Raw genomic sequence first — 25,687 nt, forward strand, 5'->3', positions numbered from 1 at the left:
GAAGTTAAACAGAAAGGGTCTAGTCATACCACTCCAGGACTGTGTTAAGATTATGGCTGGTAAACAGGAGGTGCAGAAGACTAGAAATCAACGAACCAAAATGAGTGTGTCTGAAATTAGGCCTAATTGGTGGACAAAATAGTGAGAGGATGGATTATTCTGCCCCTTGCCTGTTTGGGGCCTTTAAAGAGAGACTTTGGTGGAGAACACAAGAACTTTTACCCTCATTGCGACTGCAGTGGAAGGACTGTTGCCATGATACCACACCGTGCTGTGGACATGCTTGACCGTCATCACTGCATCAGTAAGGACTCCAACCTGATCAATGTGAGATCCTGCTCTGCTTTTCCCCTCCCTCGTGTGCTCATTTCTGCACCGGACTTTCATAGAATCACAGAATGTCAGGGTTGGAAGGGACCTCAGGAGGTCATCTAGTCCAACCCCCTGCTCAAAGCAGGACCGATCCCCAATTAAATCATCCCAGCCAGGGCTTCATCAAGCCTGACCTTAAAAACTCCTAAGGAAGGAGATTCCACCACCACCCTAGGTAACGCATTCCAGTGTTTCACCACCCTCCTAGTGAAAAAGATTTTCCTAATATCCAACCTAATTCTCCCCCACTGCAACTTGAGACCATTACTCCTCGTTCTGTCATCTGCTACCACTGAGAACAGTCTAGATCCATCCTCTTTGGAACCCCCTTTCAGGTAGTTGAAAGCAGCTATCAAGTCCCCCCTCATTCTTCTCTTCCGCAGACTAAACATCCCCAGTTCCCTCAGCCTCTCCTCATAAGTCATGTGTTCCAGACCCCTAATCATTTTTGTTGCCCTCTGCTGGATGTTTTCCAGTTTTTCCACATCCTTCTTGTAGTGTGGGGCCCAAAACTGGACACAGTACTCCTGATGAGGCCTCACCAATGTCAAATAGAGGGGGATGATCACGTCCCTCGATCTGCTGGCAATGCCCCTACTTATACAGCCCAAAATGCCATGGCCTTCTTGGCAACAAGGGCACACTGTTGACTCATATCCAGCTTCTCGTCCACTGTAACCCCTAGGTCCTTTTCTGCAGAACTGCTGCCTAGCCATTTGGTCCCTAGTCTGTAGCGGTGCATGGGATTCTTCCATCCTAAGTGCAGGACTCTGCACTTGTCCTTGTTGAACCTCATCAGATTTCTTTTGGCCCAATCCTCTAATTTGTCTAGGGCCCTCTGTACCCTATCCCTACCCTCCAGTGTATTTAACTCTCCTCCAAGTTCAGTGTCATCTGCAAACTTGCTGAGGGTGCAATCCACACCATCCTCCAGATCATTAATGAAGATATTGAACAAAACTGGCCCGAGGACCTACCCTTGGAGCACTCCACTTGATACCAGCTGCCAACTAGACATGGAGCCATTGATCACTACCCGTTGAGCCCGGCAATCTAGCCAGCTTTCTATCCACCTTATTGTCCATTCATCCAGCCCATACTTCTTTAACTTGCTGGCAAGAATACTGAGGGAAATTGTGTCAAAAGCTTTGCTAAAGTCACGGAACAACACGTCCACTGCTTTCCCCTCATCCACAGAGGCAGTTATCTCATCATAGAAGGCAATTAGATTAGTCAGGCATGACCTTCCCTTGGTAAATCCATGCTGACTGTTCCTGATCACTTTCCTCTCCTCTGCGTGCTTCAGAATTGATTCCTTGAGGACCTGCTCCATGATTTTTCCAGGGACTGAGGTGAGGCTGACTGGCCTGTAGTTCCCAGGATCCTCCTTCTTCCCTTTTTTAAAGATGGGCACTACATTAGCCTTTTTCCAGTTGTCCGGGAGCTCCCCCGATCGCCATGAGTTTTCAAAGATAATAGCCAATGGCTCTGCAATCACATCCGCCAACTCCTTTAGCACTCTTGGATGCAGCGCATCCAGCCCCATGGACTTGTGCTCGTCCAGCTTTTCTAAATAGTTCCAAACCACTTCTTTCTTCACAGAGGGCTGTTTACCTCCTCCCCATGCTGTGCTGCCCAGTGCAGCAGTCTGGGAGCTGACCTTGTTTGTGAAGACAGAGGCAAAAAAAGCATTGAGTAGATTAGCTTTTTCCACATCCTCTGTCATTAGGTTGCCTCCCTCATTTAGTAAGGGGCCCACACTTTCCTTGGCTTTCTTCTTGTTGCCAACATACCTGAAGAAACCCTTCTTGTTACTCTTAACATCTCTTGCTAGCTGCAACTCCAGGTGTGATTTGGCCTTCTTGATTTCACTCCTGCATCCCCGAGCAATATTTTTATACTCTTCCCTGAACATTTGTCCAATCTTCCACTTCTTGTAAGCTTCTTTTTTGTGTTTAAGATCAGCAAGGATTTCACTGGTAAGCCAAGCTGGTCACCTGCCATATTTACTATTCTTTCTACACATCGGGATGGTTTGTCCCTGTAATCTCAATAAGGATTCTTTAAAATACAGCCAGCTCTCCTGGACTCCTTTTCCCCTCATCTTATTCTCCCAGAGGATCCTGCCCATCAATTCCCTGAGGGAGTCAAAGTTTGCTTTTCTGAAGTCCAGGGTCGGTATTCTGCTGCTCTCCTTTCTTCCTTGTGTCAGGATCCTGAACTCGACCATCTCATGGTCACTGCCTCCCAGGTTCCCATCCACTTTAGCTTCCCCTACTAATTCTTCCCGGTTTGTGAGCAGCAGGTCAAGAAGAGCTCTGCCCCTAGTTGGTTCCTCCAGCACTTGCACCAGGAAATTGTCCCCTACCTTTTCCAAAAACTTCCTGGATTGCCTGTGCACTGCTGTATTGCTCTCCCAGCAGATATCAGGGTGATTGAAGTCTCCCATGAGAACCAGGGCCTGTGATCTAGTAACTTCCGTTAGTTGCCAGAAGAAAGCCTCGTCCATCTCATCCCCCTGGTCCGGTGGTCTATAGCAGACTCTTACCACGACATCACCCTTGTTGCTCACACTTCTAAACTTAATCCAGAGACTCTCAGGTTTTTCTACAGTTTCATACTTGAGCTCTGAGCAATCATACTCCTCTCTTACATACAGTGCAGCTCCCCCACCTTTTCTGCCCTGCCTGTCCTTCCTGAATAGCTTATAACCATCCATGACAGTACTCCAGTCATGTGAGTTATCCCATCAAGTTTCTGTTATTCCAATCACATCATAATTCCTTGACTGTGCCAGGACTTCCAGTTCTCCCTACTTGTTTCCCAGGCTTCTTGCAGACTTTCCACCTGTCCAATCAATCTCTCTCTCTTTCAGCTTTTCACCTTATCCTGAAATCCATGACACCCACGTGGTGAGACGAGACAGCCCATCCAGCTCTGCCCAACCTGAGAAGGACCTGTGTATTGAGAGGGGCTTCACCAGCACCACCAGATGATGTCCCTGACCCAGAAGGCGAACCATGATCCAGAGCAACAGCTGTGGTGGCCAGTCTGTCAGCCCAACGCATCCGTCCATGACTCAGCTTGCCGTATCCTGAGAACATCAACAAAAGCCGTATTTCCCCCATCTTTGCTATCCTACCTCTTCTCTCCCATCTGTATCTGTCTGGTTTGTCTAAGGCAGGAAAGTGTCAATCTCAGTTCAGACTGAACAACAGAAATAACCCTTTCTCCCCCACCAAACAGGACTGTTTGACTGAAGAATCTTTAACCAATATCCACTGCCTCCAGAAAGGACCTGGATAGAGTTTCATTGTTTGCTTTGCATAAACAATCACTTTCACTTTCAATGCTCTTTACCTCTTTTTGGCTCTTTTCCTTGTGTGTTTCAACCACTAACTTCCGAATTGTTGGTCTGAGTTTTATAGCGAGTTTGCCATGGGACTAAGCAGGCTGAGCTCTCGGTGTATCAACTCCCTCTATTTAATGTTGAGCAGGGGCCGGGTTAGGTTAACATCTTTGGCCCATTTGTTCCATCTAATTAATACAATGGTCCTTAACTCCCATTTGTGCCTTTGACAACTTCCCCCATAATCTCTAAACCAGAGCATCAAATATGGTGGCAGCTGCAGGAGGACTTTTCCTCACATGCCTGACGTATTTAGTATCAGAATCTAAGCTTTCATTTAATACAAAAAGGAAGTTTCTAGCCTTCGTGGCTACAGCATTAACTGTCCAAATGTGGCCTGAGTGGGACAGATGCAGGGATGTCTGCCTGAGTCTGCAGACAGCCTGAGTCAATGGCTCAGAAGGATGATCTCCCCCTGTCTCGTGCTACTCTGACTGGAGTGTCAGCTCTAAAGCGCAATGACGACTCTTCAGCCACTAATGACTCAGCCACTGCCATTTTGGTGGAGGGAAGGAGGGAGGGGTGGGATCAGAGCTCACTGGGGTGGGAATTGGGAGCTGTGGTAGGGGAGGGATTGTGGAGAACAGAGCGGAGGGACCCTCAAAGAGAGAAGGTAGATGGAGGGACACAGAAAAAGGAGGGAGGTGAAGGCAGAGAAACACAGGGCAGGAACAGCGGTGCCTAACGGGAGTGGAATCATAGAATCATAGAATATCAGGGTTGGAAGGGACCCCAGAAGGTCATCTAGTCCAACCCCCTGCTCAAAGCAGGACCAATTCCCAGTTAAATCATCTCAGCCAGGGCTTTGTCAAGCCTGACCTTAAAAACCTCTAAGGAAGGAGATTCTACCACCTCCCTAGGTAACGCATTCCAGTGTTTCACCACCCTCTTAGTGAAAAAGTTTTTCCTAATATTCAATCTAAACCTCCCCCACTGCAACTTGAGACCATTACTCCTCGTTCTGTCATCTGCTACCATTGAGAACAGTCTAGAGCCATCCTCTTTGGAACCCCCTTTCAGGTAGTTGAAAGCAGCTATCAAATCCCCCCTCATTCTTCTCTTCTGCAGGCTAAACAATCCCAGCTCCCTCAGCCTCTCCTCATAACTCATGTGTTCCAGTCCCCTAATCATTTTTGTTGCCCTTCGCTGGACTCTCTCCAATTTATCCACATCCTTCTTGAAGTGTGGGGCCCAAAACTGGACACAGTACTCCAGATGAGGCCTCACCAATGTCGAATAGAGGGGAACGATCACGTCCCTCGATCTGCTCGCTATGCCCCTACTTATACATCCCAAAATGCCATTGGCTTTCTTGGCAACAAGGGCACACTGCTGACTCATATCCAGCTTCTCGTCCACTGTCACCCCTAGGTCCTTTTCCGCAGAACTGCTGCCTAGCCATTCGGTCCCTAGTCTGTAGCTGTGCATTGGGTTCTTCCGTCCTAAGTGCAGGACCCTGCACTTATCCTTATTGAACCTCATCAGATTCCTTTTGGCCCAATCTTCCAATTGGTCTAGGTCCTTCTGTATCCTATCCCTCCCCTCCAGCGTATCTACCACTCCTCCCAGTTTAGTATCATCCGCAAATTTGCTGAGAGTGCAATCCACACCATCCTCCAGATCATTTATGAAGATATTGAATAAAACCGGCCCCAGGACCGACCCTTGGGGCACTCCACTTGATACCGGCTGCCAACTAGACATGGAGCCATTGATCACTACCCGTTGAGCCCGACAATCTAGCCAGCTTTCTACCCACCTTATAGTGCATTCATCCAGCCCATACTTCCTTAACTTGCTGACAAGAATACTGTGGGAGACCGTGTCAAAAGCTTTGCTAAAGTCAAGAAACATTGGAGGATCTCACTGAGCGAAGCATGCATCAGTGAGCACTGAAACCAACCATCACTAACCGCTATGGACTAAACAAAGGCCGTATCCCCCTTTGATCTTTGTGCAGACCTCCCATGGACACCAGTGGGTGTCCCCTGTGCATGGTGGGGAGCACAGACTCCTGAATTTATACCCATGCTCAGAGGCCCGAATTAAAGATGGAATTCAGCCCTCCCCTCTGAATGTGCTTGGTGCCCCCGCTGCAAGTGAACTTAGTGGTGAAGGAGCTGGGGGGAGAAGGATGTAATCCAGCCCTGGGAAGAGGGCCTGCACAGGGCAAATACATCAGTTATGTCCCCCTTCAGCTCTGTTGGAGGAGGTAGCTAAGGCTTTTGCCCTCCATACTGGGGTGAATTTGGCCCACAGGATTGGTGATTCCATTGCAATTTTTAATGGGACAATCCCAACTGAAAAGAAAAAAGTACAAAAAACTCTCCTCTTAAATGTATCTAGGAACTCATGCACTGCCAGGTCAGAACACGCCAGCTGCCCAGCTAGCCCCAAAGTCTGGATATTACAAGACTGAGGCCTCGGCCCTGCAATCTGATCCATGTGGTGAACCCCGAGATGCACTGAAGTCAGTGGGGTTCTGCAGAGATGACAGGGTCTGAGTGGGTCAGGTGGCAGGACTGGGGCTGCTACCAGGAAGAATCAGCAATTTCCAGTTCAAAGTTCTTACAGCAAATTTTATAAAGGAAAAGTCTCCCCGAGTTAGTTATTAAACGGTTCCTTTCTCTGCAGTGACTTATTACTCAGGTTCTCTCTCCCACCCGAAGAGATTTTCCCTTGGATTTACTCTACCATACCCGAGACTTCGAGACACATTTTAAATGAAACACTTGTTCTGAGCATGTACAAGGAAAAAAACCTGTTTTTCTAGCTGCGGAAACCACAGCAAAGTTCGAACAGCTGCCCCATGTACCTGGCAGTGTGATTTAGGAAAAGGCTTTGCAAGAAAAATGAGACCTGCTGAGCCGGGCATACTGAATCCAGGTTCCCACTGAAATGCGAGAAAGAATTTTCCTCTTTTCTTTCCTCTACACTTTCCCTCATCTACTGTGGTGATCAAGGTGCCATTGCCGAGTTTCCCTCATGCCAGTATTTTTCTTCTTCCTTTCTGATTTTTTCCTTCTTTGTTTTTAGACCATTCCCCTTTATTTTACTGCTGTCAGGTGCAGGGAAAACAATGTTCCTCACTCCTATACACACCTCTCAGATAGCTGAGCAAGGTTATGGATCTAGTCTAATGTATACGCTACGGAAAAGTTCAATAGAATGTAACAGGATGGAATCTGCTGGAATTCCTCCAAAAGCATACAAAAATGAATACAAAAGTAGGTCCTTTCTACATAGTTTTTCCAACAATGGACAGACTTGAACACAGAATGGGATCCCTGCTATAGAATTCTACCGGGTTTTTCCCTACAGAAAGGTCAGCACCCTCTGCAGACTTTTCCACAGTGATTAACCCCCCAGCTCGGGGTTACAACGATCTCTGCTTGAGCTGTGCAAGTATTTTGGAACCTAAAATCATGGAAAACCTACCTGGTTTCAGGTTTTTTTTAGAAACTCAAAACTCAGCTGAGGTATTTCCTAAAAGTTCACTTACCTTTCAGATGAACCCTAGGCCTCAAACCCAAAGTCCGCCAATACTGCAGATCCTCTAGTTTCACATGGCTTGATCCTGAAACCATAAAATACCCAGGGTCACCCAACAGTGGGCTCAGAACTGTGATCTCACTTACATTACTGGAGTTTTGGTCAATGATTTTAGTGGAAAGAAGATTGGTCTTTCAGGGTGAAATTCCCCCTTGCGCAGGGTGAGACTGTATTTCAGTTCCACTCAAGCTCTGTTTTAAGGACACAAATGATGCACACACCAGGCTGTGGCTCTCTGCACAGTGGGGAAGATAACTGAGAGAACACAACCTGCATTTAATGCAAAACAAAGCCCTGCTTCATTCCAGCAAGAGAAAAGCACAGAGACTCTAGTCACCACCCAGGGGCACCCACCACTGGCAAACAACAGAAAACTTCCTTCGGGGCTGAGCCTCCCCAAAAGGACAAGAAATGGGGATGTATGTAAAATGCCGTCCACCTGGGGAAAGTTTGGCTCAACTGGGAGAGCTGCTGCATGTGTGATTATAAGTGTCCAGTTTCAGAGCTGGCAGCTGTGGATGGACAGGGGAATACGTGGCATAGCTTTCCCTTTAGCTAGGAAAACATGAGCGCTTAAAACATTGACTCAGCCTTGTGCGTGGGGGGAAGCATGTGTTAACATTACAGGAGAAAAGGCTTATAAACTCAAACTAGCTTAACCCCCCAAATGATGAAAACCTCAATTTCCAAGGCTTTAGTTCCTCCATAATATCTAACCAAGCCATCAGGCTCCCGAATCAAGCTGGTTTGGTTGGATGAGCAAGATAAGTCAGGGCATCATTCTCATTTTGAGAAGTTTAAGCAGCAGCCTGGGGTTGTGGGCCACCTTCGTTATCATCCGAGAAGATGCCAATCTCTCTCATAAACCAACCACCCTGCCACCTGTGCAAAACATCTACATGTCAAAGTGGCTTTGTCTGTTTAAACAAGGCCTCTGGAGAACGGTTTATTCACTGCATAATGGGCCATTTTCCCTTTTCTTTTCTCGTGGTTGCATGAGTAATTTCCGCCCTGCAAGGATTGCAAAGATTTGTCCTGGTAGAGGCAAAGTGGGCCATTTTGTGCTCTCTCTCTCATCTTAGCTTTCCATTTACCATTAGGACTGTTTGTCACTTTTAACGGCCTTTCTTTTCTTTCCCCCATGCAATGGCAGCTCAACAAAATCGCTGTGTTCCAAATAATTCCATTCTCCATATTTACTGGCCCTTCAAATAGGGCAAAGAAACGTTCTTCTCAAAACTATTTGTGGCATCGGGATTTCTGAGCAGCTGCCCCACTGTGACTTCCTAGCTGTATGTCTACCCTCATTAGAGACCACGACTGGCCGCAGCCATCACAAGATAATGCTCATGAACATCACCACTGAAGTGACCAGCTCTAACAATTGTCCTGGCCTCTTCCAAGATGATTTTGAATCATTATTCAAACACCTTGCTGACAAGTGTTAGCGTGGTCTAGTAGATAGAGCAGACGACTGGGACTCAGTAGACCTGGGTTTATTCCTGGCTCTGCTAATGGCCTGCTGGGGGACCTTGGGCAAGTCACTTCCCCTCTGTACCTCAGTTTCCCCATCTGTAAAATGGGAATAGTGACACCGACCTGCTTTGTAAAGCACTTTGCGATCCATTGATAAGAAGTGCTGTAGAAAAGACAGGTATCATTATTATTGTAACTTCTCACTACAAACTCTACAAACTACTTCTTTGTCCACCCAGAATAAACATTTAATCCTCTCGGGGTCCAAATCCATTCCCCACCAACCTTTGTAGGCACTAACCTGAGCTGAGTTGAATGCTTGTAAAACGTGAGTAACAAAGGCGTGAAAACAGTCACAGCAACATTCTCGTCAGAAAACGGGCGGGAGCGTGGAATGAAGCAAGGAATGAAGCAATGAAGCAGGCTTGGCCTCCTGCACAGGAGTGAACTCCCCCTGAGTGAATCATTTCCCTCGCTCTTTGCCCAGCTCTACTCATGAGACATCCCTAGTTTTCTCACTTGGACATCCAGGCCAAACTCCTGATCCAGCTGTTAGAGACACGACCTCACAGCCGGTGGGTCGTTGGCAACAAGTGTCCCACAGGAACCGTGAGCAATGTTACTGTGGGAAGTTGTTAACCCCCAGCAAGGCTAGCTGTGGTGCTAAGGTCAGTGAGAAAACAGGTGTGATGCTGGCAAACCCAGTGCCAGCTCATGCCAAGGCCCCCATGCCCCAAAGGAATGCTGACACACACAAAGCTGAAATCAGTCTGGCTAACCTGTGTGTTAGCATTTATAACAGACATTAGAATGATAAGAATGTGTTTAGATATTATGGAATGCTTGTGAGTTGCTACCTGCATTAATCTCACTTATAACATCTGTATCCCATAGTGTCAGGTAATATTTGAGTGTTCGCATTGTAAGCCTCTGTAACTGTGCAAATCACCAAACAGGAGAGAGGCATTAACTAGTGCAAAATGCTGGTCCCCAACTGAAGGAGTTACATCCTGCCTGACAAGACAGGCCCATTGACACCAGATGGACTAGAGTGGGATGTTAAAAAAGACAACAGACTTTGTTGTTTATGCTCCCCTCACCCCAATGAAGATGAGTCTTGCAAGTGGATTCCTCCCATCGGCTGAGTTTGCAACTCAGAACACAAGTGGGGGAGATGAAATAAAACCTCTAACACGGAGGAACTGTATGCCATTGCTGCTTAGACTCCAGGGGCATGGTTTTTAGGCATAAGCCAGGAATCCCCAGCTGTTTAGCCTGGGTTAGCCCTAAAGGACATACAGAGCCTGATTATGATAGAAACTTCTAGTACTTTTTGAAACTTAAGATTGTAGCTCATTTGTGTATGTACGTTTACCTGCTTTAACCTTGGAAATAATGCTGTTTCCTTTTCCTAGTTAATACATCTTTAGATGGTTTATTATAGGATTGGCTACAGACGTTGCCTTTTGGGGTGAGATCTAAAGTGTAATTGACCAGTCCTTTGGGACTGGGAATAACCTGACTATTGCTGTGATCCTTGGTGTCAGGGACCATCTGTCACAAAGGCAGGCTCACCTGGGTGTCAAGGCACATTGGAATACCTGAGGGGACTGTCTGTGACTCCATGTATAGGCTGTTATAGCATCTGAGGAGTTTACACTTGCTAAGTTGTTGGTGAAATCTAAGTGTAGAACTCACAGCCAAAGTGGGCTTTGTGCCCTGGTTCCCACAGTTGGCCGGAGCTTAGTAGCTATGCCCTGGAGCTGCTGCAGGACAGTTTGACACCAGGCTTGGCTAACAGTGGCACGCCCTTTCCAAACAGCCTGGCCAAGCGGCATCAGACTCCACCCAAGTGGTGGGAGCAGTTCTGAAAACTGAAAACGGCAGGCTTGGAAACTAGGTGACTTGTTGGAGGGGCACGATAGGTCAAGTGACTCCCACCCCCAGCAGCTGGCCCGGGTGGAGAGAGGAAGGGGCAGGGCCAGAGTCTCTTCCAGCCATGCTGCCTGCATCCAGGCTGAGTGGGAGAGCTCCTGGCTGCGGCATGCCCCTCGCCCACGCTCAGTGTCTGGGAACAGCGGCCGAGTGAGCTGGAGCCCCCCAGCACCCTCTCTGGCATGCTCAGGTAAGGTGGGGTGGGGAGGGGGCAGGGAGAGCATGGGGGCCCCAGGCTGGGGTGGGAAGGAGGTCACGTGTCCTCCTCTTCAGCTGTTTTGTCTGGGATGGATTTACTTCAAGAAAATCTAATGAACGGCAGGGAGGGTTCTTTAGAGTCAGTCTAATTGGTTCACAAAATATTCTCTTTCACTAGAGAGTTTCTGAACAATAGTTTAGAGTGAACTTGCTCCTTCAAAAGATGACTCCAGACTCCCTGCATGAGGACAGATTTTTGTACTGCAGTGATGTTCATTAAATAGCTAGAATACAGGCATAGCCCCAGGAGAGAAAAATGAATAGTACAAAGGTACTTCATAGAATTCCAAACCCTTCTCTTTACAGCAAGCCCCTTGGCTATCCTCACAGCAGTTATCAGCTCTGGTTTCCCCTGCACATTGCTCATTCATTTCCCCTAAATACTAGAATGAGATTGCACCAGAAATTTGCAGAGTTTGTCCTTGCAGTAACGATATTGCATGAGCTTCTTCATTAAGTTATGGGGTAAACCTGGTGCTTAGTGTGGAATGTTATGCAGGCTGATACATCACAGAAATGCAGTTAGACCCTGATCCAAGTGCAGATTTATTCTCTCAATCTGATCTGATCTCTCTATGTATCTAGAAAGTACGCACTAACCATGGTAGCTAAGCTCCAACTTGCTAGAAATTTCTGAGGACTTTTTGATTCCGATTGAGTGATAAGTGAGACCCACGTTATACGCGCCTCCTATGAATATAAATTGATGCTTTGTGAAAAGATCTAGGGAAATAATATAAAATCATCAGCCGGCCTTTTCAAGTAGGTATCGGTGCCACACCTTCATTTACCAACATTCCCTACATCGTGGTGTGGAATAACTGGACTTTTTCCTTATACATAAAACATGATTCAGGGGCCATATCTCAGACACAGCAAGGCAATAACTGGTGGTAAATGTTGACTTTGCATTGGTCACCACTATTTATGCTTTCACCTTAGGTTGCATGGTCCTTTTTGCATAGAGTTCAGTCACACTTGATTGTAGGAAATGGAGCCCAATCTTGAAAGCCCTTAATAAGTACAGTTGCAAACTCTTCAGGATTGTCCTGGAGTGTCTAGGAATTAACAATGAATCTTCAATTAAAGATTATGTCATGTGATGAAACCTCCAGGAACATGTCCAACCAAAATTGGCAACCCTCAAATGGGGGAATCCCACTGATGGACAGAAGTCAATGGGACTATACTGAGAGTAAACACTGTGCCCAGAAACAAGTGCTTGGAGAATGGAGCATTTTGAAGTATGCATACATGAGACAGAGAGAGAATTCCACCACCTCACTGCCAGCCTCTCCATTGTCTTGGCTTTTTAGCTTTGGACAGAGTAAGAAGCTAGGATGGTATCTGAAAAATATTCAACCCTATCTCTTTGCCTTGTTACCCCTTCATCTCTGTAACTATGCCCCCAGAAAGTATATTATCTGCAGTGTTGTTTTTAGCCGTGTTGGTCCCAGGATATTGGTGACACAAGGAGGGTGAGATAATATCTTCTATTGGACCAACTTCTGTTTGTCAGAGAGACATGCTTGTGAGCTACACAGACCCGAAGAAGAGCTCTGTGTATTTCGAAAGCTTGTCTCTTTCACCAACAGAAGTTGGTCCAATAAAAGATATGACCTCCCCCATCTTTTCTCCCTGAAAGTCTCTCTTTTCTCCCTTGATTAAGGAGATGAGCTCTACTTTCTATTGCAAATAAACTCACTTTCCTGGCAGAATGTGATGAAAATAAAATACTTAGCATCTCAGGACATGAACAACAAGCAATAAACTAGCCCAAGGACTAGAATTTCTCCTCTAAAATATGCTTTGGTCTTTGAGGTCTCTTGTAGGACTCTACTTCCCTTTCTGTCCTATGTCTGTTTTCCAGTACCTCTCTCCCCACACTGTATCGTTCCCTTTCTCTCTCTTGTTGCTTCCAGGGGTATTATTCTTCAGCTACACTGAAATCAATATCAGTTACTTCTATTGGATTAAACTTGGCCGTATGCAAAAAGGACCAGCACAAAGCACAGTGTAAGCCACACAAGGTCTATGCAACATATAAGTCCTACTTCAGCCCTCTGGATAATAGCTCCCTGGTTTCTGTGGAACGCGAAGCTACTCCCAACATAGAACATAAAGCTCCTCTCCTGTTTCACTAGGAGGGGTGTAAATTATCCCTCCCAGGGCCTACGACGAGGGTAAATCAACCCCAATACGTGTTTACAAACAGCTGTTTGGAAGTTAACTATAAGCCATTTATAGCATGCAACACTTCCCCTGGCCGTCTTAGCAGGCTACTCATTAGCAACATACAGGTGCTTACTTGTAAGGCATCACTCAACACTTTACTGTGCAGATGAAGCATCCAGACTTCTCAGCAAGCTCAGGGGTGAACCAGCACCATGGATTTTATTCATAACGGCTAATGGCATGTTTAATAAGCATGGAAGGATTGCAGAGGAGGGGGAAGTGAGGCAAAGGGCTCTCCAGGAAATGAAATTTGCTCAGCAAATATGCGCCCAGCCCACCCACAGATCCAAAGGCCACCAAATCAGAGCTACCTCCACACCAACGAGGCAGTCACGCTGTGCAAAGGGAGAGGGAAGTCTGCTCCCCCCACCACTGCTGAGGAAACGGGCACTGCTCTGCACACAGCTGTGGCAGGATGTTCTTTGATCCCCTCAGGCAATTCCCCCTGCCGTGACCTGAGCCAGCATAACTCCGTTCCCTTAGCACCTCGAAGGACGTCTCCTGGTGCAAACCGAGTCTGTGCCCAGTCCCTGGCTGGGGGCACAAGATGGTGAAGGGGAAAAGGACTCTCGCCTGCTCTGCACCTCCCTGCAGGGTCCAGCCACATTTCTAGCCGTCGAACACTGCCGAGGGCAAGGGCTGCTTGTGCTTAGTAGCCCTAGTGACCAGTGAGCAATGGGGTCAGGGACCTGGCTGGCTGCTGACGGGGGATTTTTCATCTTGAATTTTGACGAAAAAGTTTGAATGATAAGAAAAACGTCACATTGTACAAAAGGCCACTAGTCATAAAAAAAGGTGCAGATGAGACGTTTTCGATCTAAATCTAGGCATCTTGATGCGGGAATACACCGACGGCCAGGTTAGAAAAGCAGAGCATGCAAGGTCAGAGAGAGGACGGGCATTGCCAATAGGCAGACGCACATTTTGGAAGCTGGGAGGAGGTAGTAATGAGGAAAGGAAATGAGCCGGGTTTGTGTGAAAGTGTGCATGAAAGGAAGAAGTCATCCCTGTGCAGATGGCCCACCAGGCCTATACATCACTTAAGTCACACATCAGCCTTCCGAATGGGGTTTAAGCAGCCCTTACATGTGCACTGGGCCTGCATGGGCCTCCTGCACAAGGCTGAATGTCACCGGATATTGTGATTCCACATTACAAAGAAAAAATCCCAGGACTGATCAGTTCCCTTATCTGTCCCGCTATCCCCCCAAACTCCATTCAGGGTGTGTATTTAATGGCTTCAAAGCCACTTGGGCTCACTGGCTAAATCTTAACTAGTGAACTATATAATCATCACCACCTCACTAAAGCCTGCATGAAAGTCAATATTGACAGAGCCCTGTGGCTGCAGGCTGGCTCTCCAGTGAATGGGAAGGTTATTACCCAGGAACTGCTAGGGGTGGATATAAGAAGAGAAGAAACAGTCACAGCCCCAGGGCATGTTACACTTCATCTGGCAAAAGCAAAAAAAAGTTTTCTTCCTATTTCCCAGTTCACTGAGTTACAGGCCACAGCTGCCAACTTCCACGCGGTAAATAAGCACCCCGACTTTCACAATAATCCAAAAATCAAGCTAATTCCATTTCAAAACAAGGCCAAAACAAGCCAATCCCTAAGAACCCCAACACTCTACGTGACTAGATCTCGCCGGCGCGCAGCCTGGGACTGTGGTGGGCCTGCTGTGCACCTCGGACTCTCTCCCCCACCTTGCCCCTGCTTGCCGTGAGCCAATCAAAAAAAGAAGCAACTAGCTGCCGGCCAAAAATTAGCCAACAAGCAACTCACAAGCCAATTAAGCCAAAACCAAGCCCAATTTCTGTGCTTCTTCTTGTGGATTTGACATGTCCGACAGGCAGCTTTGCACTTATCAGCAAAGAAACTGTACATATAAATTGCTTTTGATTTGTTAGTCTCTAAGGTGCCACAAGTCCCCCTTTTCTTTTTGCGGATACAGACTAACACGGCTGCTACTCTGAAAACTATACACATTGTTGTTCTTAGCAGTCAGGTGCCAGTGGAAAGCTCTGTCCCTTAATTATCCTCATGTTAAGAAGAAATGGGTCCTGAGTCAGAGTACTGGGATTCAGACCTGGATCCAAAGCTTCGGGATATTCAAAGCTAGGTTATTTGTCTTATGCATTATTTAAAAGGCGGACTTGCTGGGGAGTTTGGATTTGGTTCCGGATCAGGACCAGATCATCCCCAGTGGGGATTTAGACCAAGGTTTTCATCTAGGACCACCACTCAGGAAGTGGCTAGTAGCTCTTTAATTTCTCCTGCTGTTTTACAATGGGTTTTGTTTGCTCACCTGCCCCAAAGATACAAAGTTTTCCTTGTATTTGTCTTGACAAAGTCCAGCCCCAAAGTTCTAGACAATTCAAATAGGCCTCTAAAAACAGCCAAACTTTTGGGTGCCTATCCAAACTGAACTTAGGCATCACATGCTGTGAGGTTCCCCCTTCCCCAATAACCAGTGGTGGGATCGTGCTCGATCTAGCTGCTGGCACTTCCTGTGCTTGGTATTTTGGGAAATGACAGTCCACTGGAAACATCCCAAGTGGCTCCCAGCTAAAAGAGCTGGGAGGCAGGTCGTCTGGGTTCCATTGCCCACTGAGCCAGACTCACTGTGCGACCCAGGGCAAGTCACCCTTTTTAGTCATTTGCCCATAACAATCGCAGGCACGTTTTATCCCTCGTGTGTTCACAATGGATTTGTGTGAAAGGTGGAAGCAGAAGCGTTTGGATGCCCTTCGTACAACCTCCAATTCCTCTTCTACAGGGTAGGAAAATCGCAGTCATCCACTCAGGAAGGAGAAACAACACATGTGACTTAAGTGACCAATCAGACATCACCAATAGCGAGCCTTCAAAAGAGCCGCTGAAGTGAATAGCTTGCAAACAGTTTCTGCACTGAAATAGTGGTTGAGCAATTTTGAATAGTAAATAAACTTGCTAAAATTAAAATCTGTTCGCACATAACCACTTAACACCCTTCAGTGATGGGTGCTAAGAAAACCCCCCAGAGAGATCACACACAGACAAGGACAACATTTGTTGGATACGTTATTCCCTATGAATAGGTCTCTCATTTCTGTAGCTAAAAGCAAAAGACATGCCTAAATTGCCCATGAAGTGCAAAGGATGTTTATCAAAATGAGGCCTGTCTGCTGGAACAAATCCTCAAGCTCCCAGAACTGTTTGCCACCCCTGAACTGGAAAGCTTTGGGAGTGAGTTTCACATCTACCCCTAGCAGTTAGTTCTGCCTTTCTGAATGAAGATGCAAAAAGTGAATTTGCTCAGTCAGGCCCTTTTCGGAGTCCAGCATGGAAAAGAGGATTTGCAATGAGATCAGCTTGCAGGTTGAATTCAATGTTTAACCACTCAGATTAATAAATGCCAGGAGGAGGAAATACCAGACAAGTTAAACAGAGAGGGAAGATGTCTTCCACAGGGCCATAGGATCTAAAGTTTACGACAGATCTGTGAGCTGCAGTTAAATCTTCTCATCTCCAGCTCTTATTTACTCCTGCGTTAACCAGCCGGTGGCAGCATCTTTGCAATACAAAAGGCTGGCTTTTCCACACCAGCATGCTGTGGGAGCACAGGCATTTCATTTCCCCTCCCTCCTGTTGGAAATTAAAGATGGAACAGACTCCAGCTGATTGAAAGTTTTCTCTCAACACTTTTTTCAATGAAAAATGGCCATTTAAAAAACAGCAACAAATTTTTGGTGTCTTTTCTGAAAACACTAAAATAAAATACAGTTTTGCATCAAAACATTTCAAAGTGTTGATGGAAATTTAATAATATTCTTTCATAATTTTGTGCAGAAAATATTTACCCTTTTCAACTAGCTGTATAACAGAGTCATTGGGCACGCTGTCCAGGCCCCAGCCAATGCAGGATCCCTCCCTACAGAATATTCGTAGGTGTTTTGTCCCTCCCAATTTTAAATAATTTAAGCAATGAGACTTCCCCCCACTTCCATAGTTTAATCAAGCTCACTGTCATCAAGTCATACCTTTTTGTTCAATGTCAATGGGATTTGCTAGATCTGATTAAAATCATCATCCCCATTTCTATAGCAGGGAAACTGAGCACAGCAGAGTTAGGAAGACATCCCATGCCCGACTCCCACCTCTGTGCCCTGTCCTCTACACCACCCTGCCTTACTATAGCCAGAGACTATGTCTGGAGCTTGAAGGGGTAAGTTCCAGTTTGGGTAGCACACCTATGCTAGCTGTGATCAAACTAGCATGCTAAAAATAGCAGCAGAGGCATGGCAGCGCGAGCGGTGGGAGGGGCTAGCTGCCCTCAACACGGTCCTGTCCAAGACCCTAGGTATGTATTTGGGGTGACTAGCCCATCTGGCCACTACCGCACCAGGGCTACACTGCTAGCCAGGGCAGATACGTCTACTCAAGCTTGAATTCACACCTCCAGTGTAGACATATCCTAAGACAAGGGGAATGGAGGGCATGCAGCACTGTGCAGGATCGGGCCCCAAGAGTCTGCTCCTATTGAAGTTAATAGCTGAACTCTCATTGTTTTCAGTCCAGGAGGGTGGAGCATTGTTCTGTATTCAGAATACAGGCCCGCTGCATTTCTAAGGGTGGGCTAGGGAGCACTGCTCTTCAGAAAGACTGCCTCTCAGGTGAACTCAGGAGCTCCGGCCAACGTTTTCTCTTACCAACCAAGTTAATAAATGCATTAATCAGGTAAAATGCCGTGACATGGGTAATTAGAGACTGCAGCTCTCAATGGGTACAGCGTTCAGTTTAGTTGTGAGAATCCTTGAACATTGTCTCAAATGCTGGGAAAATCCTGTACGCTAGGGGCCACAAAACAAAAGACTCAGACAAAGCGGAGCCCCCTTCTGTTAAAGCTTCAGATAAGTCTGAAGAAATGAAAACATACAAAATTACTCTCTGAACAACACTGCTGCCTTCTAGCAAATTGCTCCTCATGCTGGCTGCTTTCAAACTGCTTGCCAGCAGTCTGGTCTTCTTCATAAGTATGGCCAGAGCAGGCCGACATAGGGCATTTAAGACCCGTTACCTATTCTGCCCAGCAAGATATTGAAACTGATGAATCAAAGGAGAGCCAGTGTGAAGTAATTCTGGAGCTTTGTGGGCTACTCCTGGCACATGAAAGCATGCCGCACCAGCTCTGTCCCTAAGGCAAATGTAACATGTCCCGCTCTCCACGTCCAGCAGCAGCTGCAGGCCCCACTGAGAGAATGATCGCTTGGACACAGCTGGCCAGGAAAGGACTGGCTCCATTCCTAAGGGGACTCAATAAGGCCCTTATCTCATTCAGACTTGCTTCTAATTGAATCCTGGAACTCCGGAGCCCTGTGCTCATGCTGACATGAACCTGGGTCTATCGTTCTGAAGCACTGAAAGAGATGACAGGGCATCTGAAATCTGAATAATGGTGTTGCTTTTAGGAATTATAATATGCCGTGCCGGCCTAATGAAAGCCACCAAATTGGAAAGGACGGAGATTATCTGAGGATGTGGAGAAAGTAATCACCTTGGCTAGCAACTAATACAAGACCATGTTAGTCAGGTATTTTCTTGCAGTATCGTGCACTGCTGCAACAAAAGTAGAACCGAGTTGCTTGCTTCCCAAGGGAAATGTGACGGTTTGTAAATGCTGCTAAAAGAATGACCACATGCTAGAGATAATGGGCAGAGAGAAAAATAATCCTGTGAATTATTTATTCAGTGAATGTAGGCTCTTTTTCTGTTCATAGCTACAGCAGCTTTTGATTCTTCAGTGTATGTATTTGAAAGCATTTCTGAAGCCATTTCCATGAGTGACTTTTGGTTTGAAGACTGTTTGCAAACATTTTGTTCCAAGCACATAATATTTAAAATTTGAGCTGTGTGGTTATTTTGGGTTGGACACACAGGCCACATGACATGGTTACTGGGCTCCGACTGAATGCGTAGAACTCCTAGAATCGTTTAGAAGAAGAGGTTACTCCCCCTGTGCAGTAACTGGAGTTCTTCAAGGTAAGTCCCCTTGCGGGTGCTTCCCTTCAGGTGTGGGTGCACCTTTGATAAGCGATTTTCACTAGCAGCATCCATTCGGCCTGTGCGTGAACTGCTGGCAACCTAGTCCCAGCACCACGGCTGTATCAGGCTGCATGGGTGAAATGCCCTCAGTTCCTTCTCCACTGCTGAGTCTCAGAAGGAAACCCCAAAGCAGTGGGGAAGGAGGGCGGGTAGCAGAACACCCATAGGGAAACAGATCTCGAAGAACTATAGTTACTGCACAGGGGGAGTAACCTCTCCTTCTTCTTCGAGTAGTGTCCTAGGGGTGCTCCACTTCAGGGGACTCCCAACCAGTATCCCCCTATGGAGGAGGGAGCTTTGGAATCGAGGCTGGCACAGGCGAAGGAACTGCATGGCCATGTCAGACCTAGAGGCATTGTCTAAGACATAGGGGCTGGAGAAGGTAGGTACTGAGGACCATGTAGCAGCTCTGAGGATCTCAGACACAGGGCCATGTTTAAGTAGAGCCTTAGCTACAGATTGTGACCTCATCAGATGAGCTGACACATTGGCAGGCGTGGAAAGCTGGCATCACGGTAACAACCTATTATACACCTTCAAATCCATTTGAAAGTCTTTGGGTAGAAACAGCAGAACCCTTAGATCTCTCCACAGACTAAACAGACAGTCTAGAAGATTTACTAAATGGTTTAGTCCTATCTAGATAGAAGGCTAATGCCCTCCTGACATCTCCAGGTTGGAATTACAGGTTCTGGAAAGAAAACCGGTAGATAAATTGTCTGATTCAGATGAAACTCAGAAGACACTTTAGGAATACACCTGGAGTATGGTCGTAAGGAAATTTTGTCCTTATAGAATACTGTGAAAAGAGGGCCTGCCATTAAGGCCCCAATCTCCGTGACTGTGGGCTGATGCTATAGCCACTAAGAAGGCTGTTTTCATGGACTAATTCAGTAAGGAGCAGGTTACTATCGGATCAAAAGGAGATTTCATGAAACTTTTAAGAACCAAATTAAGGTCGCAAGCTGGGGTGGGGACTGTCACTGGTGGGAAGAGATTACCCAGACCTTTCGTGTACCTTATAGTTGTAGGGTGAGCAAACAGCATGAACGTCTCATTAGTGATATGAAAAACTGTCAGTGCAGCCGAGCGAACCTTGAGAGAGCTAAACAATCGTCCTGTTTCCTTTAGCTGCAGAAGGTATTTCAGAACAAATGGAAACTAAGTAGATTCAGGGAAAACATTCTGGAGTTCACACCAGTGACTAAATCTTCTCCACTTTTGAAGATAAATAAGTATTTCTGGTAGAATCTTTCCTACTATTTAACAACCTCTGTTGCACCTCCATAGAACAGATCAACTCTAACCCTGTGAAGCAAGGAGCCATTCAATTGAAGATCCAAGAACAGGAACAGAGATCTTCATGTGGCGCACAACTCTTCTTGGTATGACCAACCTTTGAGCAGCCAATCACCAAGGCATGGGAATACTATGATTGCTTGATGCTGCCGGCAGGCAGCCACCATCAACAGAACCTGTGAAAACATTCTCGGAGCTGGGGAGAGACCAAACCGGAGTACCTGGCACTGAAAACAATCCCGGCCTATGATGAAACACAGAAACCTGCTGTGGAATGGGTGTATCGCTACAAGGAAGTATGTGTCTTGAAGGTTGAGGACCAATCCCCTGAATCTAGAGAAGGAATTACAGCTGCCAGAGTCACCATCCTGAACTTTTATAGGCCTCACAAATTTGTTTAGGAGTCTTAGATCTAAGATTTGTTTCCACCCTCTTTTTTTTTTTTTGGTACAAGGAAGTACCTTGAGTAGAAACGCCTTCCCCGGTGCTGGGCAGGAACTGCTCTTTTGTTCTTCAGTGAAGAAGGGAGTCTATCTCCTGTGTTAGCAGCAAGTCATAAGAAGGGTCCCTAAAGAGGGACAGGGAAGGGGAATGAGGAGAAGGGAGGGAGGTAAAATGAATGGCGTAGCCATCTCCACACCAGTTTGTCCGAGATGCTATGCTCCTGTGCTTTGTCGGAAATGGGGGAGGGTTGTTCCCAGGTGGGCAAATCGTTGTAGCTGCCAAGCTAAAGAAGGGAAGGGTCCGAACCCTCGACCATCCAATCAAAATTCAAAGATGAAGCCTGCTGCAAACTTATGTTGGGTGGGTTAGAGGATCTTTCTCGCTGCAATTCTACATCTTTTCCTAGGAGGTTCTGTCAGTCTCTGAAAACCAAACAATTGCATTGGGCAAGATCTTTGAGATGTTTGTGATCTACTGAATTTTCTTTTGTTCGCAGGAGTACAGATGCTTAATGGGTGTAATGTAGCCCTGGAGTCATTAACAGTAGACAGTGACTCATCAGCTTTCTCCCTGAACAACTTCAGACCAAAGAGGAAATCCTCTACCATATGCTAGACTTCTCTGGGGAAACCAGACAACTTATTGTAGCCAGGATGCCCTGTGCATCACAACAGCTGTGGAGATGGAAGAGGCTGTGCTATCTGCAGTCTCCTGAAAAGCTGTCCTGGCCAGTAACTGTCCCTCAGCAATAGTAGCCTGAAATTGTTCCCTTTGATCTGGAGGAAAATGTTGAATAAAGAAACCAAATTTTGCATAATTTGTAGAATTGTGTTTGGCCATCAGTGCCTGCTAATTCACAGTGCAGAACCATAGAGTTGCTGATGAGTAAGATTTCTCCCCAGAAGGCACTTCTGGTCTCTGTTGTACAGGGTGGACTTATACTGGACTTATACCACAAGACAGTTAGGTGGAGGGTGGGAACTCAGAGTCCTTGGTGGGAACAGAATACTTTTTATCAGCTCTCTGACACATAGGTGTTACTATAACCGGGTTTTGCCAAATGATCTTTGCAGGTTCCAGCAGAGCCTCATTGATAGGAAGGGTTACTCTGCATGGTGACACCAAGTGAAGAATAACCAAGAGCTTGTGTTGGGATTCTTTGATGTCCTCAAGAGGTCTCTGCTGGGAGTCTGCCACACATTTAATGAGGTCTCGAAGCTGCCAGAAATCAGAAGCCATAGATGGAATCCAGTGAAGACGACAAGATGGTAGTCTGAGGAGTAGCTTCTTCGCCCACTCTGGTCTCTTGGTCTTCAAACATTTCCTTCTGCTGCTGAGGAATAGAAGGTTAAGTCTCCCTATCATCCTTATGAGAGAGGGTTGGGTCTTGGAGAACTACCGGTGATAAGATGCCAGGGATCCCAATGGCCACTGAGGACCATAAGGGGAAGGGGGTGGCATCCAGAGTTGCTCCCACCAGGAGTGATGAGGTCCCAGACATCTTCCCTGTCTCTTCAAGGAAGAGGGTTCGTACATGGGTACATAGGAGAGCCCTGAACAGAAGGAAGGTCTCCATCATCATCCTCTTCATCCTCTAATGGGGGAGCTCCAACTGAAAAGGGAGGTTATGGAACCAGGGATGTATAAGGGGCCAGAGACCAAGAGGTTCTCAGTATCGAGAGACGCTCAGGACCTGCCAGCAATGGAGACTCTGGTTCACCAGTCACCAATAAGTCTTTCAGATACCAAAGGTCCCTAGAGAATGGTACTGGTGGTTTTGAGCACTTTGCAGGTGGCACTGATGTAGATGCAGGCTAAGTCTTACATGGTATCAAAGAGCTCAATAAGGATATTGATGGTACGGATCTCCTGTTTTTGTTCTGACCATCTCCACCAGACAGTACTGGAGCCTTCTCAGAGCCATGTTCACTCTTACTGCTGCAGGATTTTCCTGACTCGTTGGTAGCAGGGGAGACCTTTGTCTCTGCAGTACCAAACCTCAAGGACAAGGTCTCTGAGGCAGCTGTTCTGGACGGAGAGCGAGGTGTTTTCGAGGTGGGCACCTTAAGAGGGGAATTAGAGCTCCCCTTCTTAGGGTCTTTAGAGGAGATCCCTGAGGCTTTCCCCTTGCTAGGAGAGTGCTGCACCGAGGCGGAAAGGGTGCTAGGAACTGAGGTATAGGAGGTCTGTGACAAAGCCGGACTCTCAACCATGATGCCACCTGCTGGCCGTCCTGGGAATTAGCTCTCGGCCTTTCCAGTCTGCCTTCAGCTAGTGATGTCATGCCTGCCATCACTGCTGTCTCCAATTTTTGGACCTGCGTCACTCCCCGAATTGCAGCATCCTCTTTTGGGCACGGTCCTCTGGCTGTGCCTCCACTCTGGTATCTCCCCCCTTCCAGGGGACCGGCAGTCCTTAGTCCCACCACTTGCCTCAGGGGCAAACTGCAGTCTGGATACTGGCCTTGCCTTCCAGGGAGAGACTCCTCTCTCTTCTGCTGAGCAGCCCTTTATATATGGCCCTCGCCGGTCCTGATTGGCTGTTCCCACAAGCCTCCCCCCATTGGTGGGCTCAATAAGCCCTTTCCTGATTCGTGGGTTCCGCGCAGCCTTCCTGGTATTGCTTTTAACCCCTTCTTCTCCCTGTGTGGAGCAGCCACCCCGCTACAGGGCCCTTCTGTGCCCAGGATTTGAGGGCCAGAGAGAAGTTATACTTCTCTGGGGCATGCGAGTCTCCCAGGCAGCGAACACACTAGAGTGTCCGTCATTGACCGAGACAGCATCTACATGTGAGGCAATGTTTCCACCCTGGTGAACTGGGCATGGCCTCACAGGGAGGATTTCCCAGGAGGAAATAAAACAGTCTTTTCAGTAGCCAGTAACTAACAACTAACTCAGTAAATTAAATAAACCAAGTAGAATAAATTCAGCCAAAGCATGCACAACGCAAACATGCTAAGCTCTGTCTTGGGCCGAAGTGTTTGAGACAGAACTGAGGGCGGTTCATTCTGGTATCGCCTCGGTGCGTGGCACTAGGATGTTTGCAGCCCATGCTCGGGCCCAACGGACTCTGCTAATGGAAATCATGCGCACCCGAAGTGGAGCACCCACAGGGACACTACTTGAAGAAGAATTTTCACTTTTCACGGGTTTAAAATTCCCCCTCGGCAAACATTCACTAATATTCACTTGAAATTCGCCGTGTCTGTGAACATTCTCTCTGTAAAATCATTTGCTAAAATGCAAACAGAAAACAAACACAAAAGGGTGATGAATGCAACCAAAGTCCATTCTGTAATGTTCATGGCATGCACACAGAGGAGTTAGATAAAATCATAAACACCCTTGCTGGAAGGTTGCAATGTCATACTGCTTTATTTAACATGCAAGAACCAAAACTAGAGAGAGAAAAAGCAGACTGCTCCCTAAAGAAGAGAGGCACCGCTCAGGCAACCTTTTACTCTAGGCTGGCTGACTGCAGACTCACTGCAGCTAGGCCCAGATCCCATGATTTTCTACAGAGCCCCCTACTTTGCAAGCATGATCAGGAAAAAACCCTGAAATTTAAAGTGATAGCTTACAATTTTAACAGTCTTTAATTAGGGCTGTCAAGCGATTAAAAAAATTAATTGTGATTAATTGCATTGTTAAACAATAATAGAATACCATTTATTTAAATATTTTGGGATATTTTCTACATTTTCAAACATTGATTTCAATTAAAACACAGAATACAAAGTGTACAGTGCTCAGTTTATATTTATTTTATTACAAATATTTGCACTGTAAAAAACAAAAGAAATAGTATTTTTCAATTCACCTAATACAAGTACTATAATGCAATCTCAATATCATGAAAGTTGAACTTACAAATGTAGAACTATGTACAAAAAATAAGTGGATTCAAAAATAAAACAATGTAAAATTTTAGACCCTACGAGTCCGCACAGTCCTACTTCAGCCAATCGCTCAAACACGTGTGTTTACATTGACGGGAGATAATGCTGCCCACTTCTTATTTACAATGTCACCTGAAAGTGAGAACAGGCATTTGCATGGCACTTTTGTAGCCGGTGCTGCAAGGTATTTATGTGCCAGATACGCTAAACATTGGTATGCCCCTTCATGCTTCGGCCACCATGCCAGGGGACACGCGTCCTTGCTGATGAGGGGTTTCGTTCGATAGTGATCCAAAGCAGAGCAGACCGACGCATCTTCATTCCCATCATCTGAGTCAGACGCCAGCAGCAGAAGGTTGATTTTTTTTGGTGGTTCGGATTCTGTAGTTTGCACATCGGCGTGTTGCTCTTTTAAGACTTCTGAAAGCAAGCGCCACACCTCATCCCTCTCAGATTTTGGAAGGCACTTCAGATTCTTAAACCTTGGGTCACGTGCTGTAGCTATTTGTAGAAATCTCACATTGGTACCTTCTTTGCATTTTGTCAAATCTGCTGTGAAAGTGTTCTTAAAACGAACATGTGCTGGGTCATTTGGATATTAGGAAACACTATTTCACTAGGAGGGTGGTGAAGCACTCGAATGGGTTCCCTAGGGAGGTGGTGGAATCTCCTTCCTTAGAAGTTTTTAAGGTCAGGCTTGACAAAGCCCTGGCTGGGATGATTTA

The 25,687-nt window shown here is 46.5% G+C and overlaps 1 long non-coding RNA gene across 1 annotated transcript in view; it reads right to left on the reverse strand.

The window, feature by feature from the left end:
* LOC311526843 overlaps positions 1 to 25,687 on the reverse strand; it is a 105,097-nt gene that overhangs the window by 58,130 nt on the left and 21,280 nt on the right. Inside the window, exon 2 of the long non-coding RNA XR_014713175.1 lies at positions 7,284 to 7,358. This is a non-coding gene — a long non-coding RNA (uncharacterized lncRNA). The remainder of the gene's footprint in view (positions 1 to 7,283; positions 7,359 to 25,687) is intronic.

The sequence above is a fragment of the Lepidochelys olivacea genome (genome assembly GCF_965140295.1).
Source record: "Lepidochelys olivacea isolate rLepOli2 genome assembly, chromosome: 9".
NCBI lineage: Eukaryota > Metazoa > Chordata > Testudines > Cheloniidae > Lepidochelys > Lepidochelys olivacea.